Genomic DNA, 17,687 nt, shown 5'->3' on the forward strand with positions numbered 1-17,687 from the left:
GCATGTCTAAGACATCTCTTGGTACTCTACCATAAAGTAGTTCAAAAGAAGAGAAACCAGTGGATGCCTGGTAGATCTTTCTTACTGCAAATAAGGCCTAGGGGATGATGCTATCCCAGTCAGTTCCATCCTGATCTAGCAATTTTCTCAAAATCATCTTAATGGTTTTATTAAATCTCTCGAACAATCTGTCTGGTTGAGGGTGGTATACTGAGGTTCTTCAGGTGGAGATAAGCAGTAATTCCTTGACTTCACTCATCAATTTCCTCATAAAATTGGACCCTGATCCATTAGAATTTCCTTGCGGAAACCAACCCTATAAAAGAATGGTAAAAGATGTGTTAAGCCCTGTTGGGTTGTAGTGGTCCGCGTGGGGAACGCCTCTGGGTATCAGGTAGCGTAATCAATGATTATGAGGACATATTTACTACCCAGTATAGAGGTTTCCAATGGCCCAATGATATCCATCCCAATTTCGGGAGAAAGGGACTTCAATGTTTGGTAAGGGGTCTAGAGGGGCAGGTAAGGGAATATGTGCACTGGTTTTCTTGAATATTTCACATGTCTGAATGAAGTTCTTTATGTCTGTATGGATATCGGGCCAGTAGAACTTACCACTGATGTGAGCTTGGGTCTTACATTAATCTAAATGCCCCCCTGTCAAATGAGAATGCGCAATCTCTAACACGATCTTACAATGGGTTTTGAGATTATGAACTTTAATTAGGCCTTCTGTGGAGGTTTCCTTTCTATATAGTAATCCCTGTTTCAGGAAGAAAAATGGTCTTTCCTTTTCTTGTCTTTCCCCCTCAGGAATCACCTGTACGAAAGCCTCTGCAAGTGGTGAATCATTTTGTGAAGGCAAAATCAGGAAGGAAAGTAGGTTCTTCTTTCCTCTTTGCCTCAATGGCGGGGGTTCATCAGCCTCTCCAAAGCCTAAGCTACCTCTCTCAGTTTCTTCTGGTTCACTTTCTTCCTTAAAACAGGAAAATAGAGCATTCACAATAATTCCCTGTGCAATTTTGTACCCACAATGTATTTCAAATAGAGTTTCGCCATGATTCTCTAGGAGAACCTTTACGTCACCCCGGAAGTCAGGATCTATGACTCCTGCTAGGACATCCAGACCAAACTTCCAGGTTAGGCCAGATTTTGGGGCCAGTCTTATATAACAACCATTAGGGGACATTAGGACTAAGTCTGTGGGAACCATCCCTCTTTTCCCTGGATGGATAATAGTGTCCCTGCTACTACAAATGTCAAAGCTTATGGATTCTTTCGTGGCGGTGGATGGATCTGAGTCTCTGTGACTACGTTTCTGGAATTTTAGGGTCCCCCAATTTGTCTCAATTGACTCACATCCCACCCCTGACACCACATGTAAGGAAGGCATGGTATCAAACAGTGAAGACAGACACAAGGTTTCACAGTGCAAGGGTGTTTATTGGACTTTACATGGGTTGGTTGAATGCCTATCTAAACCTAAATCTAAGGAAGGGAGCAAGCTACGACCATCAAATAATAATAATGCAGTCCTAGTCAAGCCTCTGTCAAATAAAAAGGCCTATACTAATAAACCTATTGCCAATCCTTACTCCTAAATACAAAACGGGTGTGACACAATGGTGTATGCAAAAAGAAAGTGTTCAAGAAATAATATGTCAGACGGTTGAGCAGTTGGCAACCCTTCCCCATGTTTTCAGCACAGTGCAAGGCGGCACGTTTGAACTTCTCACACATTCTGGCTTCTCGACCATGAGGATACAGTTCAAAGCATAGACATCAAGGAATTCTGCCAAACCCTCTTTTCCAATAACAGTATGTTACTGCAGAGGGTCTCTCATAACCAACACATCTGAAACTTCCATTCCTATCAGGAATTTCACATGCACAGGTTCTCACTCTCAATGTTCATCATGGGTCTCCCTCCTTCAGCTGAGATGCCCTTTTTATCACAATGTTCCCACTTGGTCTCTCTCATTCGGGCCAAACCATGGATTCCCCTCATTCTCGCATGGATCCTCTAGATATGGATCTCCCTCATTCGGATTCAGATCTGCTTGATATGGATTCCCCTCGGCCGGGCTCAGATCTGTTTGCTTGATACAGATCTGCCTTGTTTGGACTCAGATTCTAAACTCTTGATATCAAAATCGAAGACTTTTGAATGTGGGATGGGTTTGCTTAAACTGCCACAGGACCACTTAGATTCACTTCACACAATTGTTCTCATTAATCAACTACTTTTGATTCTCTTGGTGGCATACCTTACAGACGTGTTCGATTGAGCAAATCGACGGTGCCGGACCACTCTGTCAATGGTATTGTATCTTTCCTTCTAATGTTCAAACATTCATCCGAAGTTTAGCTTTGATCATGTTATTATTCACACACGTTTTTAGCAATGTTAATTCCAGCGGTCGTTATACAATGTTGCTTCTTGCAACCATGACGTCAACACAGACCGGTACTGCTCCTCACCACTGTTAGGCAGAATCATTTGCAGTACCCTTTCGGAATACTACACACAAATAAGTCTACAACTGTCAGTACAATTTCACCTTTGGTACAAGCCTGTACTACACAGTAAAATGGTAGCAGTGGCTGAGCAGTCACACTTATCTTAAGAGTCAAGTGAGCAGTAGAACAGGTTACACAAAGGACCAGAAAATACAGTGAATCAAACAAACACTTACTCAACATTTCTTGGCAAAAGAATATACACTGTAATTTGGAAAACGTTCCTCTAGTAAGAGCAGCTCAATATCACAATCTAATATACTACAATACACAACCAATCAGTTTCTGAACAGGTTCAGCTCCCCTGAAGTGAGAGCAAAATGGCTCTTCAGTTACTTTAAAAAAGGGGTAAGAAGACAAGGTTATAAGAATCAACAGCACAAATACTTTCATAGGCAGGGCAAAGGGTTTAATTTCACTACAAACAGCAATTCAATTCAATAGTACTTGGCCAAAGCCAATGGTTTAGAGTCTTGTATAAGAAAGCGCAGTTCTGGTAGTAAAAGGTTAAGCCTTTGCCACAGATCTGAGAAGAATTTGGTCAGACGAAAAGTTAGATGTTGATTTAGGGAAGGACAAGCCTTCGAAGTTGGGAAGGTTTCACAAACTTTCACAGTGGCCGAAGAGAGTTCTGCACCGCACTTGCACAGTACCTTGTAAGTCAAGAAAAGCTGTAGCTGAGGCAGTTGTTCCTGGCAGTTCCTGAAGATCTTGCTATTCCTGAGCTTCAGTCGTGGTGACAAGAAGGAGGACGGCAGGAGGTTCCTGCACTGCTCAGGGAAGAGGCCACAAGCTTGGCAAAACGTCGGTTTAAGGTTTGAGTGACCTAATGTTCACAAGCTGGTTTCCTTCCCCCTGGATATCTGGTTTTCAACAGCACTCTGAGGAAAATTCAACCAGGTTGGGGACGATGTCCAGGTGGCTTACAAGGTGGTTGTTCCCACCAAACTTATGGTGTTAAGGATTTCAATCAGGCACACACCCAGGTCTCGCCTAGCATGTAGAGCACAATGAAAAACTTATTTGTCATGTCTATAAGTTCAATATTCTGAATGATATACCACTCATATCACACCCTTCTCAAAATACCCCCCCAGGTCACAGTGGACGAGGAATCAGGCTAGTTTGTAAAGGTAAATATTTATTTATTTAATATTCAAATCGTACACACACACGTATATATGGGGCAGCAATCACCAATTCAGCAAATAAGTAAAGCAATTGAATTCACTTATAGTAATGCAGGATAGAAAACAAAACACAGTTTTGGTTCTGAACAGATAGCGTTTAGGTTAATAGTTCCCTCTGCAAAGTACTTAAGGTACAAATGAACAATCCTACACAGATGTAAATTACACAGCAGGTATTCCGGAATGAAAGACAATGTCTACAGTTTGAATGCAATCTTCCCTCCCCAAACAAGAGAGAAAACCGCTTTTGGAAATTGACACTTTTACAATGACAGGTGAAAATGGCTTTGTGTAACAATGCAAAAGGGGCAAAAATGCTTAAATGGACAAAACATCTTAGGAAAGCAACACTAAACAGGTCCTACCACACATGAGCTACAATATAAACAACAGTACACACTTTAGATCAGGATGGGATTTTAAGAAACACTTTAAATGGGAAAAAGACACGTGTAAACCTTTGAAAATTGTAAATTCGCGGCAATATTTCACTATGCAATTTTTGATAAATTCACTGTTCTGCAATGCACTATTTGGTTGTCGATGTAGCCAATGGTCTTAGGTATCAGTGAGAGTTGAAATTTCGTTTCTATCTATAAAATTGAAAAAAAGTTACAGAGGTTTTAGTGAAAGGCATTTTTGCAAAATAGGCGCAAACATGAAAACAGTAATTTGCCTTTAAAAATGACAGATTGGTTTGATTACGTGGCCAGCGTAACCCTTCACGTGGTGGATACTCTGTTTCTTTCTTGGATTTACTTTAGTTACTCAAAATCACTAATGACTGCAAAACAGATGAGAGAAAATCAGTGCAAGAATGGTTCTGACAATACTAGGGTTCTGAAGTTCAAGATTATATGGGTTGAGATTGGGATAAGACAATGCAAATATACTATGGGTCAATGTTCTTCCTATTAATACTTACAGTCCCTTGTAATTAAAATTGGACTGTCCAACTTCTGGTCCTTGGATTGGGTCAAGTCTACCGGCAGCAGGGCACCTCTGGCGGGATTGGATCAGCAGTCCGGTTCTGGTCAATTTTGTATGGCACCTCAACTGGATTTGGATGGGCCCTTCTGGTGACTGGACACGATAGATAGCAGGATGCAGGTTTCAGTATGAAAGCCTTAATGGTAGCAAGCCAGACTGAATCAGAATTAAATCCCCTTAAGTTTTGGGATGGTTGAATTTGGGTCTAGCTAGAAAGAGTTCAACAATTCTAAAGTCTGGATTCTGCAAAGAAATCTGGAGTCAGCTGCAAGGTGAAGAACTCTGGACAAGATGAAGAAGTCAGGAACGAGATTCTGCATGGAAATCTCAATGTGTTCAGGAAGCAGTGTGTCCTGTGTGTGGTGAAGTTTCTATATTCATCCTACCAAGTGATATCACAAAGTTTATGGTGTGGGCATAATTTCAAAACACACCCCATGTCTATGAGTGGCCACAGGCACTTGCCTTGTTCTGGTTGGCAGTCAGAACAGATCTGACATCTTTATGATGGAATTTAGGAACTCCCACATTGATTTTGACCAAAACTTAACTTTTGCACAAATGTACATTTCTGAAATGATGTCCCCTAATAAAATTGGACCGATACATTGCATATTTGATGGGTTATATTCCCATTCAATCCCCATCTCTGTGAGAGCTGTCTTTGCCATTCTATAGAATTTTATCAATTTTAATAATAACAGTCTGGTCTAATAATTTTTAATTCAGTGCAGATCTGTGCGATTATCACTGGAGCATAAATATACAATCTTAAACTTGTAGCATCAAGAGTTTTGCTACAATTAAGTTTTTCCTGTAAGTTTGGTTCCTTAGATGGCACAGGGTTCATCAATGTATTCAAAGCAAAAGCCTACAATTAGGTTAACATCTACCAATTTTTAGATTTATCCTCCTTCAAGTTGCACAATTAAAGAGTTTCAAACTTAATCACAAATATGGATTTAAACATCAAAGTTTACCTTTGTAACTTCCCCTTTACAGGCAGCAGCTGTCATATTCCTTTGATCCGGGTGGGGTGTAGAGGGAAGCATCCTGCCCCTGCCCAGCACAGATCAGTGCTCAGCCTGCCTTTTGTTCCTGGCTCAGCCAAAAGACAAATGTCTAATGAAGTCTATTGTGCTCTATATGCGAGAAACCTCCAGCATCCATTAACCTTCCGGTAGCAAAGGAGTGTCAAACTGAAGTGTCAAACTTTCCCAGGCTGGCCACTGTCCAATCAGAATTAAGCAGTTATTTAACTCCAATACTGGGTTGCTTTAAATTCACAATAAAGTATTTTCTTTAACATATATAAACGTAAGCAAAGTTTATAAGGGATTTGACCATTTAAAATAATTAAGCCATTCACAAACATGCTTTAAATAGGCGAATTTTGCACTTTCTTCAGGAAAAAGAAACACATTTAAACTGGGTTTGACATCTAATGTTCTTATGCAGCTGTCAGGCAGTGAGGCCTGGTTTCTTCTGAGCCACCTGGAGAATCTGTGATTTCAGCACCCTTTTCATTTCAATAGTTCACCTGGAAAATGACTGAAATTAGCGCCAAAACAGCACTTTGAGGTTGCAATTGATTGAGAAAACTGGATTTTAAAGGCATTTTCAGATTTTAGCCCACTTCTGTGGCCTTGCTTCATGTGACAGGTAACAACAACTGGCATTCTCCTGCAGGGGTTCTGAGTGTTTGGGGTAGACAGGATTTGAGGTAGGTGTTCGAAACTCTCTGTGCTTAGTCTCCTAGGAGACCTAAATGCACTCTGGCGTGATTGACTGGCTGACTGTCCGGCAAGGACAGCCATCCTGCTGGGTGAGTGACAGCTAGGCTGGAATGAATGGGAGAAAACTGTTTAAAAACAGGTCTCTGGGATATGGAAGGCATTAGAACAAAAGAACCAAAGACAAGCTGAAGGAAGACGTCCACTGCAACTCCTGGACCATTGGTTTGCCCGGTGAAGCCCTGCTGCAGGTCTGAATTGCCTGAAACTCCATCGACAGAAAAACTCCTTCAAGGACTACTTCTTCCCTTGAGCTGGTGGGAACAACCAACTCGTAAGCCACCTGGACACTGTCTCCATACTGGTCGAATTTTCATCAGAGTGCTGTTGAAAACCGGATAGCCAGTAAGAAGGATACCAGTTTGTGGACTTTAAGGCACTCACACCTTAAACCGACACTTAGGCAAGCTTCTGGCCTCTTCCCTGGGCAGTGCAGGAACCTCCCGACTTCCTCCTTCTTGTTCACACAACTGAAACTTAGGAACAGTGAGATCTGCAGGAACTGCCAGGACAACTACCTCAGCTACAGCTTTTCTTCATCAATAAGGTACTGTGCAAACGCGGGGTGAAAATCCTTTCTGCCACTGCAAAAGTTTGTGAAACTTTCCCAACTTTGGAGTCTTGTTCGCTCCTAAACCGACATATAACTTTATTTCTTGCAAACTACTTCCTTGAACATTGGCAAAGACTTAACCTTTTACTACCAGAACTGTGCTATCCTAGCCAAGACTCTGAACCATTGACTTTGGCCTAGGCCTGTTCAATTGAATTGCCAGTTGTAGTGAACTGAAACTATTTGCCCTGCCTATGAAAGTAATTGTGCTTTAATTATTTTAACCTTTGTCTTTCTACCCCTTTTAAAAGTTACTGAAGTGCCATTTTGCTGCCACTTCAGGGGAGCCTAACTTGTTCAGAAACCTATTGGTTGTGTACTGTAGTGTATTAAGATTGTGATATTGAGCTGCTTCTTACTAGTGGAATGTTTTCCAACTGACAGTGTAAATACATGTACATTCTTTTACCAAGAAACCTTGAATAGTGTTTGTTTGAACTACTGTGATTGATTGCAAGTCCTTTGTGCAACCTCTTGTACTACTCACATTACTCTTGAGATAAGTCTGGCTGCTCAGCCACTGCTACCACATAACTGTGTAGTACAGGCTTGTAGCAAAGGTGAGATTGTGCTTACACCTGTAGTCTTAATTGGGTGTAGTGTTCCCAAAGGGTCCTGCATGTAACTATGCCTAACACTGTTGTACAGTGGTAAGGATAAAGTATAGTTGTTACATTGAGAGTGCTGCTCTTATCCTTTGTTCAAATAACTTTCACAAGGCTAAGCACCACCAGATAAACCATTGTTTTATCATGTCTGTTATGGATAGCTACAGACAGGAGACCCTAGTCATTTTAACAGTTGATCAGCTGAAATGAATGTGTAAAGCTAGGAACCTCACTGTTAAAGACAACAAGAATACATTGATAGAAAAGTTGTTGGAATGTCAAAATCAAAGAAATAGGTCTGCTGTACTTCTGATGAAAATGTGGAACATGATGATGAGGATGATAATGTTTCAGAGTCACCCTCAAATGTTATTGATGAATTAGATGAGGCAGAGGAGTCTCAAGATGCAGGCCCCACTTTACCTGTACCTGCTCTTAGGCCTCAATCTTTTGCCAGTGGGGCCCTACCAGGTCCAATGATGAGTCCAGGGTCTGTCTCTCTTGAAAAGATGAGACTTGAGTAAGAATTCAAACGAATCCAAGCACAAACTGAAAGTAAACATCAAGAACTAAAACTAAGGGAAATTGAATTATAACATGCTCTTGAAATGAAGAAATGTTGTCTTGAGAATGGTTCTCTCCCAGAGTCTTCTAGGTCTTCCAGTCCTAAGAGGCATTGCATGCCCATAGATGTAGTAAGTATGTTTTAGGTTAAGTTGATATTTTGGATTGGCTGGCAACTTTTGGATATAACCATGTGTTAGGAAAGATTTCATAATTGTAGGTAATTTTCCTTCCATGTGGCAACCCCCAAACTTTTTGCTGTTGTTTTTCACCTTGATCTAGACTTTGCCAGAGAAGCGCAGCCTTCTGCCGCACTCCTGTGGGCTTTCGCTCCATTCTTACAGGGAAACTGACATGGCCTTAAGACAGTCAGTACCGGGAGACTTTGTTTCCCTTAGTCCTTTCCTCATGTTGCAGCTTTTGAGCAACATGAAACAAGAGTGCACCCTAACTTACATTACCGCGCTCTTGGGTCTCTAGTCATTCCAATGTCCCTAGAAACTCTCGCTGGACTTATCATGAAATGTGCAAGTGTGTCACGGACGGGACTGGTGGCAGCTATCGTCTCTTTGTGTTTTGAACCCCTTTTTACCATGTTAACCGCGCTTCCCGCGTTGGGCCCAAATGGATGGCCTGGCCTCCAAAATGGCCATGCCACGAGGTTCTTTGTCCTGTCCGCTGACCGTCTTGCCCCTTTACCTTCCCCCAGGTCGAGCCGACACGGGGCAGTCCTTATTTGGTCATGCACTTTCCCGCGAAACTCAATGCTTTTGCGGGCTTCTGCATGCCTTGTGTGTGCCTCCAGGATGTGAGCTGGGATGTCTGTTCCCAATACACATCCTGGGTGCCAGAGAGTCTAGAGTGTCTTGAATGCCTGGGACCACCGTGGTCCGTGATAGGTCCACGTATGGTGTGAGTGTTTTGTGAGCAGATCTCCCATTGGGTCATCTCCGTTTTGGCACGAAGGGAACTCTGGATAAGAGGAGGCTGGAAACACCACTACCATGTCGATCTCCTGAGTTCTCATGAACAAAGGATAAGGAGCCAAGTATCCTGAAACTAAGAAGAGTCGAGGAATCGCTGGTGACTCGCTGAGGGTTTGGCACCCTGCACTGCTGTTGTCCTGTGAGACCCCTCTGCCTCTGATCGAACGAGAAGGCCTGTACTGGCGCTTCGACCCTTTAGAATAGTGGAAACAACTATTCTCGGCATCTTCACCAAATCCTGTATGTAAGCCTTCGGAAGCATCCCTGGGCCATCCAGTGGACTGACCAGTCTACACAGGAACCTTGCTCTGTCACCGCCGTCTGGCTTACTGCTAATCCTGTGTCCTCGGCACTCTCGCACGATTCGTACACTTGGCATTCCCAGGTCTGAAGTGAGACGTGTGCTTTGGGACCGGAATACCTGCGGTTGCCGAGTTGCCCTGCTGTGGTAACAAACCTGTGCGTGTTCGCTGCATTTGGGACACCCTCGACCCTAACTCCTGCTGTCGCGGAATCTACACGGCGTTGAGAAATCCTGCTGATCACATCTGAACCTGCCAGTACCGAAACGGAACCGGAGAAGCCTGGGTCTGCCTGCATCGGTGGACCGGTGAGTAGTCAACACCCTAACCGGTCGCCCTCCCGCAGGAGCCTGTGGCTCTCCACCGCTGTCGTAAACAGCAACCCTTCTCCGCACTCGTGTCCTGCTTCTGCCCACAAGTGGAGGCTGATCTTGAGTAGCGGGGAACTGTTCATCATCGTTTTGTTCACCTCTCTGAATTGCCTGATCTCCCTGAAGAGACTCTCCTTTGCCCGTTGGCACCCGCGTGTGCAGGTACTTTTGAGCACAATGCTCCACTCTTCGTAGGGCTCAAACATCCTTCTAGCTAGGTGGCCTCTGATGTCAAACTGGGTCTAACGATTACTTGCACTGCCTGTTTTCCTCCCCATCTAGGTGGTCTGCATATTTTGTGCTTCTAACTCTTTAGACCCCTTGGTCTTGTATATATATTGTATTGCTTGTGATGTGTTGGTTTATTGGAGTTTTACCATAATTCTTTACTATGGTCGATATTACAAAGGCCTTGTAATAAATGTGGATATATTTTTAATATAACACCTGTCTGGAGTAATTTGTAAGCGTCCATGCTTTGTGTGCTCATTGCGGGCTTTCAGTCAGCCTCACCCCTCTTGAGACCTAGTCTTGACCGCCGCCATCGCTACCCTGATTGGTCTGGCTTGTCCAGAAGTTACCCTGTTCCAAGAAACTAGGCTGGCCTTCTGAACCTCTGCCCCTCCAGGACAGAGTTCAGAAATCCATTTTAACACCATGGGATTCAGAACATTACAGGGAATCAGCTGATTCCTTGGCTTTTTTCTAGTCTACCCCAGTTGCATTTGATGTTGTAATGGAGATTGGCGAAGTATATGGAATGGCGTATGAAAGTGTTAAACTAGCTTTAATAGCTATCTTTGGGAAAACTATTTCACAGTATCTTAAGAGGTTTAGAATCCTCAAAAAGCATGATGGTACCCCTTGGGCTACCTGGGTGAGTGAATGTTTAAAAAACTTAGATGATTGGGTTAAGGGTTACAGCGTTAACACTTATGAATGTATGAGAAATCTGTTTATGTTGGAAACTAGTTATGATGCCTGCTCTCCTGAGCTGAGACAGCACTTGGGTGACTCTAAGGAAATTGATCCCAAGAAGTTAGCAAAGGCTGCTGACTTGTGGGTTGCCAACAGGGCTACTCATAAGGATTCTGGGGCAACTCGGAAGAAGGATGAGGGAAAGCAGCACAAGAAAGACAACAAAGAAAATGCTAATACCTCCAATCCAAAAGAGGGCTACAAACATAACAAGGGTAAGCCACAAGGGAAACCAAATCAGGCTAGTGTAGCCCCTGGTGCTAAACCAGAGGTTGGTTGGGCCAAACCCTCATTCATAAAGACATTTGGAAAATGTTATACTTGTGGAGCAACTGACCATGTGAAAGGAGATCCCAGATGTAAGGGTAAACTTTCAGGGATCTACGCTGTCTCCTTAGCCTTCTCCCCAGAGGAAGAAGTTCAAATGGCAAGTGGAAACATTCACCTACTGGCTGAGGAACCCATGAAAGTCTCAGCCAGTGTTTCTTTAGTGTCCCTGCATCTGTGGGAACAGCAGAACTTAGATGTCTATAATTCCATTCCAGTCAAAAGAGTATTACAAAGACAGTGTTCTTGTGAATGGTCAGGAGACCCCTGCCATCAGAGACACTGGGGCCAGCATTACTGTAGTGGATGAATCTTTTTTCAAGGTAGAGGATGTTGCTAAGGCACCCACTTACCTAACTAAGCTTGCTGGAGGCTCTGTCCAAATGCTTTCAAAGTTAGCCACTCTCTTCCAGTGCAATGATATGACTGTCAAGATACCTGTTAGTGTGCAGAGTGAAGTACCTGGGAAAGTCCTGTTGGGGAATGACTTAAACACTCTTAGAGTTTTATCAAGCACCCCCAGGCCTCCCAGCAAAAGGAAACAGGAGCAGACAAGGAAGGCCAGAGAGAGTACGTTAAGCGGCTCTCCAGGGGAACATATAGAGGAAACTATAAGCCCCAGTCCACAGGACTTACTGACTGCAATTTCTAAGATGAAAGAGGAAAAAGGGAAACATAAAGCCTCAAGGAAGAAGCCAGCCAGCACTCCTGTGCTACCAACAAAGCCATCCGCGAGAGGACTGTCCAAAGTCACACCTGTGACTTCTTCACCAGCTGAGGCTGAGTGTGAGGAACAACCTAGTGTGGTTGAATCAGCTGCTGAGGAATCAGAGCTGGAAGAGGACCTTGCTCATGTTGACCTTGAGCTGCAGTCTTTACTGGTAGAAGGTGGACCCTGCAGGACAGACTTCCGCAGAGGTCAGAGAGAGTGTCCCACTCTTAAAGGTCTTCGCCAACAGGCAGCTACCCATCTGGAAGGGCAAGAGCCAGGGAAGCACAGGTTTTACTAGGAGGATGGCCTCTTCTACATTGAACCTACTGCGTCCATTCCTGTTACATCTCGCTGTGCACCTCATCCCAGAAGACGAGTTTGTACATCAAAGGATACCCGCCCTCTTGTCTCCCTTCCTTATGGTGTGCGGCACTTCACTCCCCCGTTCCTTTCACAATGGAGATTGCGGCGGGGAATCTAACAAACTACGATTCCCATGCCGCCCCGCTGCTCTGTCAGGTGCCCTGTTCCTCCAATCAACGTGCTCTGACGTTTTGCTTTCGGTTTGACAAAAGCAGCATCTTCATTTAGCTCGCCGCTTCTGATTGAAGTTGCAATCCCCTTGAAGTTACATCTTCAGCATTATCTTGATCTTTCTGTATACCTGACCGTTGCCAGCCTAACGGACTGCCTTGTTTGCTGCTTTTGTTGTCTTTGTCAGGTTAGTGTACCAGGACTCGTATCTGTCTTCATGGACTGCCTTGCTTAACGATTTTGTACTCCTGCCACCCGCCTGTTAACAGGACCTTTTTCCTTCCTCCATTGATTGCTTTGCCTAACATTTTGTTCCAGTTATTGCCAGCATGTAAAAGAAGAAACTGCCCGTGTATTTTTGGGTGGCTTTCTTCTTTGCACATTTGTCTCAGATACTGTTCAATTGCTTTCAGACATCACATCTTATACCCAGCTTTTTTGTAATCTGCACTGGCTCTTGCCGCCTAGCACCAGACACTGAATCCAATAGCCACCTGGGGTCCACTGATATTGCTATCTTCTGAACTACAAGATATTGGGACATCCTTTACCTCTCTCCAACAAGTGCACAAATGGACGCTGCGCAGGGTGTGCACCAACCCGGACCTAGTGCACTCCACGTGCCGTTCGGGTTAGAACCCTCACTAACCTTCCTGTTTATTATTTTATACTGCCATTTTGTTCCCCCTTGGATTATTCCCAATACTTCTAGTCGTAAGGAGTTTTTAATTACTATCCCAATTCATCTTAGAGTTCCCCGAACAATCCTGATATTGTTATATGTTTTCTAGGTACGAATCTATGCCTCGATAGCAAGATAAAACACCAGGTATAACTGATAACAGTTGTGACTGTTTCTATCTAAGAATTTGTCACATAAAACACATCCCTTCTTCTTTATTTTGCAGCTGGTATCTCGTGCAGGTGTGTTCTCCCCGTTCTTTTGAATGATCAGGCTCTTTGTACTGTCCACTCAGTAGAGGGTCATATCATTTTAAAGATCTTTACCCTCACAGAGAGGAGGCTCGGTTGGAGGCCCCATCCGAGCTCTTCAATCAAAACCTGGCTGCATACCTAGCCTCATCCTAGTCGTTGAGTGACAATTCCAGGGGACTACAGAAGACTTGTAGTGCCTCTGAAAAGCAGACAACAGTTCCTACAGTTAGCCCATGAGATTACTTTGGCTGGTCACTTGAGTTTCAAGAAGACTAAGGAAAGGCTCTCTCTCTGTATTTCTACTGGCCTAAGTTGGGGTCTGATGTAGATACATTCTGTAGGAGCTGTCACACTTGTTAGACATCTGGAGTCAAGAATGTGGCACCCTTGGTGCCTCTCCCTTTTGAGAGGGTAGGAATCGACATTGTTGGTCCCTTAGACCCTCCAACTTCTTCAGACTTCAGAAAACAGGTTTATCCTGGTTGTAGTAGAACATGCTACTAGGTATCCTGAAGCAATACCTATGAGGACGGTTACAGCTCAGGCTGTTGCTAAGGCACTAATTGCTATTTTTACCAGGGTAGGTTTTCCTAAGGAAGTCATCTCTGACAGGGGATCCAATTTTATATCCCACTACATGCAGGCCATGTGGAAGAACTGTGGAGTGACTTACAAGTTCTGAACTGCCTACCATCCACAGACAAATAGATTGGTAAAGAGGTTTAACCGTACAATGAAGAGCATGATAGGTGCTTTAGAAGAACCCCTTAGAAAAAAATGGGATCTTCTACTGCTATGCCTTCTATTCGCTTATAGAGAAGTCCCTCAGGAGGGAGTTGGATTAGTCCCTTTGAGCTTCTCTATGGCCATCCAGTTAGAGGCCCCTTGGCCCTAATTAATGAGGGGTTGGAGAGTGCTTCTTCCCCCAAGCCAGTGAGAGTCACTGACTATGTGATAGGTCTCCGGAGGAGAATGTCACACATGATGACAGAAGCATCAAATAACTTGGAAGCAGGTCAGGCTCTGGTGAAGCATTGGCATGACCAGAAGGCCAACATGGTTGAGTTTACTCAAGACCATCAAGTTCTAGTTATGGTCCATACAAGGCAGAGGGCCTTACAGGACAACTGGATAGGACCCTTCAAGGTTGTGGGCAAACCTATAGAGGTCAACTATCTGGTGGACTTAGGCAGTCCTAAGGAGGCTCCTAGAGTCTTTCACAACAACCGTCTAAAAGCTTATGTATCAAGACCAGAAGTAGGAGCTTTGCTTCTAGCTTCAGCTAAAGAGGAGGAGGATAGTGAACCTCTTTACCTGACCTACTCAGAGGACAGCCTTTAGTTGAGAAGATAGGAGTAAATATCTCTTCTAATCTGACACTGGAACAACAGGAGGAGTGCAAGTTTCTGTTAAATCAGTTTGCCTACCTGTTTTCACTAACACCAGGCTTGACCTCTTGGGGCCAGCATGATATTCTCACTGGTGACTGTTTACCTGTTAAAAGCAGAGGTTACAGGATGTTAGATCATGTAAGAACCCACATAAAGGAGAAGGTCAACAAGATGCTTGATCTCGGGGTAATAGAGCCATCTACAAGTCCATGGTCTAGCCCAGTTGTACTAGTGCCAAAGGCAGGATCCAAGGAGGTGAGATACTGTGTGGACTATAGAGCTCTAGATTCAGTCCCAAAGACTGATGCCCATCCTTTACCAAGGACAGATGTACTGGTGGACAAACCTGGTTCAGCCAAGTACCTTTTTACCTACATTTGATCTCACTTCAGGCTATTGGCAAATAGCTCTGACAGACCATGTCAAGGAGAAAACTGCATTCTCAACCCCAGCAGGCCTCTACCAGTCTAAGGTAATGCCTTTTGGACTAAAGAATGCACCTGCAACATTCCAAAGGATGGTTAACCAGGTTCTGAATGGGATGGAGGGCTTCTGCATGGCATACTTGGATGACATTGCAGTGTTCAGTCCTACTTGGAAAGAACATGTTGACCACATAGGATATGTTTTGCAGGCTCTTCAGCAGGCCTATCTGACCATAAAGGCGAGTAAGTGTCAAATTGGTCAGAGTAAAGGGGTCCACATTGGACATGAGGTAGGAGGTGAAATCAGGCCATTGCCTAGCAAGGTACAAGCTGTACAAAACTGGGCCACCCCTACTACCCAAACCCAAGTGAGAGCCTTCTTAGGCCTCACTGGTTGCTATTGGAACTTCATAGAAACTTTGGGACCATAGCTTCTCCTTTGAATGTAATCTCCTCACCCAAATTTCCTAAGAAGTTCAGGTGGAATGAGGAGTGCACTCAAGCATTGAAGGATTTAAGAACGCCATTTGTCAAGCTCCAGTCTTAAGAGGTCCTGACTACAACCAAACCTTCATTGTGCAAACAAATGCTTCCAATACAGGTATAGGTGCAGTTCTGAGTCAGCTTGAAGAGAAAGGTAGGGGGCACCCCATTTGAATCATCAGCAGGAAGCTGGAGGATCCTGAAACAAGGTGGACAACCATTGAAAGAGAATGTTTGGCTATTGTGTGGTCACTGAAGAAGTTTAGGCCATACTTGTATGGATCTACTTTTGTGATTCAGAGGACCACCAACCCTTGAGATGGTTTATGCAAATGAAAGGGACAAACCATAAACTACTAAGATAGTCAATCAGCCTGCAAGGGTTTGATTTCACCATTGAACACAGGTATGGGTGTCACCACCAAAATGCTGATGGTCTCTCCAGGATGTTTGACCGACTGGAGTAAGGCGATTCATCCAGGAGTGGATTAAATCCTCCAGTCCCTTAGTCTGGGGGGGGTGCGAGTGTTAGGCAGTATTCTCAAGAATGTGCTAATTTCCCTTACCTTTTGAGACCCCCAGCAACTTTGCTGAATTTCTAGGATTTTAATTTTTACCTGGAAAGAGTGTGAGCTTTTTTTCCCCACTCTTTCATGTATTTTGATGTGTGTTTTACTTTTGTGTTCTTTGGATATGGAGTTTTTAGACAAACTCCAGTGGCAACATCTGTTGTGTCACACAGCACCTTCAGTGCAGTGGCATAGGTGTGTCTTTCAGAATCCCCAAGGTTTAAATGCCTTTTCTGGGACTGACTACCGTCTCCTTGAGCATGTGAAGTTAAATTGACGTTACTGGTCCTCTGAAATTCATAGACCCAGTACACACTATCTTCCTATAGAGTGCTGGAGGGGTTGTCTAGCATCCCCTGCATCTAAACACTCATGTAACAGTCAAATGTTACCCTTTCCTCTTGAAATATCAGGTGGCAGTGGTTTTAGAACAAACTACGATGATTTTTCCCGACCGCGAAGACCGGTAGCTAAAAATCGGTTCAGCCCTGTTTTTCAATACGGCGCCCAAGACCCCTCTGTAAAAACAGGCTAGGGTCATCTTTTTTTGCAGTTTCTTTTAGGAAAGGTCCTTCTTGTGTTTAACTCTGCGTGCCATACCAGGTTTGGTCCCTTTGTTTGATGCTCTTTGGCGGGCTTCAGTGCTGACGCCCTCCTCTGGCGTCTGAGTGTCTGGGGTGGACAGGATGTGAGGGAGGTGCCTGAAACTCCCTGTGCTTAGTGTCCTAGGAGACATGAATGTACTCTGGCGTGATTGGCCGGCTGACTGTCCGGCAAGTACAGCCACCCTGCTGGGTGAGTGACAAGTAGGCTGGAATTAATGAGATAAAACTGTTTAAAAGCAGGTCTCTGGGACTCGGAAGGCAGAGTCAACCACTGGAACGAAAGAACTGAAGACGAGCTGAAGGAAGATGACTGCTGCAACTCCTGGACTGTTGGTTTGCCCGGTGAAGCCCTGCTGCAGGTCTAAATTGCCTGAAACTTCATCGACAGAGAAGCTCCTTCAAGGATGACTTTTTCCCTTGAGGTGGGAACACCCAACTCGCAAGCCACCTGGCCACCATCTCCATACTGGTCGAATTTTCATCAGAGTGCTATTGAAAACCAGATACCCAGTGAGAAGGATACCAGTTTGTGGACTTTAAGGCACTCACACCTTAAACCGACACTTAGTCCATCTTGTGGCCTCTTCCCTGGGCAGTGCAGGAACCTCCCGATGTCCTCCTTCTTGTCCCCATGACTGAAGCTCAGGAGCAGCGAGATCTGCAGGAACTGCCAGGAACAACTTCCTCAGCTACAGCTTTTCTTCATCAATAAGGTATTTTGCAAACGCACTGTGGAAATCCTTTCTGCCGCTGCAAAAGTTTGTGAAACTTTCCCAACTTTGGAGTCTTG

Source organism: Ambystoma mexicanum, chromosome 8 (assembly GCF_040938575.1).
Source record: "Ambystoma mexicanum isolate Mex_15411 chromosome 8, UKY_AmexF1_1, whole genome shotgun sequence".
NCBI lineage: Eukaryota > Metazoa > Chordata > Amphibia > Caudata > Ambystomatidae > Ambystoma > Ambystoma mexicanum.